The sequence below is a fragment of the Adiantum capillus-veneris genome, chromosome 2, assembly GCF_014529385.1.
Source record: "Adiantum capillus-veneris isolate H3 chromosome 2, ASM1452938v2, whole genome shotgun sequence".
Taxonomy (NCBI): Eukaryota; Viridiplantae; Streptophyta; class Polypodiopsida; order Polypodiales; family Pteridaceae; genus Adiantum; species Adiantum capillus-veneris.
In genome coordinates this window covers 36,724,139-36,726,573 of record NC_140932.1, presented here as the reverse complement: position 1 = coordinate 36,726,573, position 2,435 = coordinate 36,724,139, and positions in this window count along the sequence as shown.

The following is a 2,435-nucleotide window of genomic DNA, read 5'->3' as shown; positions in this document are numbered from 1 at the left end:
ATTTATCAGTTCCTATTCGCACTAGCTCTTCTCTTTCTTGTGTAACTCTTGGGGGTTCCCTTCGCCTATAAAAGGGGACCTCATCTTCCTTGAAAATCGTTCATTAGGGAGTGAGAAGATTAATGCCTAAATATACTTAGCCATAATCATAAGCTAAAGCCTACACTTGCTGCTCGAGGAGACTAGCCAATCTTGTAATCAATCCTTATAAGATCAACTCTAATGAAAGAAGAACTTGGGTTTGGTGGATCATTCAAGGCTAGAACTCTTCCCTCTCCTTCTCTCTCCTTCAAATTCACAAATAAATCTTGAAGGGTGTTAGTAACAAGATAATCAGATACCATTTTTAGGATCTTTCATTGTAAAAACATTTATTATTTTGATGAATTGGGAATATTGTAACTCCTATTATCCGAATAAACTTTGTAATTGATGAGTTGGGGCTACAAGCTTCCAGATTATATCAACCTGTCTTTAGTTAGAGCTCCCAGATTATTAGTTTTGACCACCAAAAACCTTGGCTACGGTATACAAACCAGTTTTTGTAAGATTTTGATAAGTTTTGGATAATAAAATACAGTGTGAGCTTATGGCACTCACTTCTCTCCTTCTCGCGCTTCCTACTCCCTCCTTGGTTGTATGGCAACCTCTTGTAGCCTCTATACACTAGTCGAGTCAGCTTTGTCCCATGGATTGACAATTATATTCGTGGTTCTCGCTATGTCTGCAATAAGATAGGAGTGAGGTTAGACACCTGTCCCACATTTGGCACCGTTTTCGGGGATTGAAGAGACCTAAATGAGGAAAAAACACAAGTGTCTTGTGAAGTTATCCTTTAACTTCCTCTAGGATCTCCTAGAGTAAAAGATTTCTTTTAAAACCGCATAGCTTAAGATTGTCGTCTTTTGCTGTGTAGAGGTAGCTTGGAAGTAAGTCGTAGTTGCTAAGTACCTTTAGGATCTTAGGATTGTAGAATTACATTAGGAATTTGAGAATGATTGATGGACAATACAGGTCTTAGGATCAATGCTCAAGAAACCATAAAAAACAAGAAAATGAGTGTTTGTGGACACTTTCCACCACCCCATTGTCTCATCTAACATTGTTCAAAATATTGCTTGTTCCTAAGCGGAGTAGCTATCTAGTTACTTACTTATCAAGCTGAACATTTCCTAAGGATATGAGTAAACACTGTCAAAGAGCAATCAAAACAGAAGCAATAGATTACGATCTTAAAGGAGACCAATTGTATCAGAGAGGGGAAGATCAACATTTGCATCTTTGTGAAAATAAAGACAAATACATTCTCATTATAGAACAAGCACATGATGGATTAGCTGAAAGTCACTTTTCTAGTGAGACCAGCATAAGAGAAATCTTAATGGTAGGCATATGGTGGCCAACACCTTTTGCAGATGCCTAGGAATATGTTCAAAGATGCGATTCTTGTCAACGAGCTAAAATGCCAACCCATGTAGATACCATGCCTTTAAGACCAATGATGGGGGCTAGAGATTTCACAAAATGGGGCATAGACATTTTTGGGCCATACAACCACATGCTTATAGAACCCAATCTCAATATATCATTGTAGCTATGGACTATTTGACCAAGTGGGCCGAGGCTAAAGAAACTCAAAAGAATGATGCCAAAACCACCGCTGCATTCTTATATGAGTATGTGTTCACAAGATATGGACTGCCATTAGAAATTGTTAGTGATAGGGGAACTCATTTCCTCAATGAGGTAATTGAGTATCTGCTTAATGAATTCATGGTTATCCATAATAAATCAGCTCCCTATCACCCACAAGCAAATGGAAAGCTGAGCATACAAATAAAATTCTTAGCTCGGTATTGACTAAAGTGGTTAGTTCAAGACAGACAGATTGGAAAATGAATCTCCATGATGCTCTATGGGATTATTGAGTTTCATTCAAAACAACTTTAAATGCTACCCCCTTTAACCTTGTTGATGGTCTTGATGCCATACTGGCGATAGAATTTCTATTGCCGACACTAAGGATAGCAAAGGATCTTGCATGGACTGGACATGAACTGTCAGACAGACTTGAAGATTTAGAAAAGATTGATGAGCAAACACTAACTGTGGTAGCTCACATCTATGCACAAAAGCAGAAATAAAAACAGTTATTTAATCTCCATCTAATTAAGCAACACATTCTCAAGTTTAAGAAAAAGAGAAATGGACCGTTCTTCATTGAAGATATATCTCCAAGTGGAGGAGTTAATTTGTCCACCCTAGACGGTGAACCAATGGCTAATTGGATCAGTGGATTTCATTTAAAGAAGTACAATTTTCCACTAACCAATGAATTGCTAGAAAGAATGCATGCAGCAGAACAATGAAAGATAAAACGACATCAGGTTATTGATGAATACTAAGAAGAATCTCAGCTTCGAGTACTCAAATGG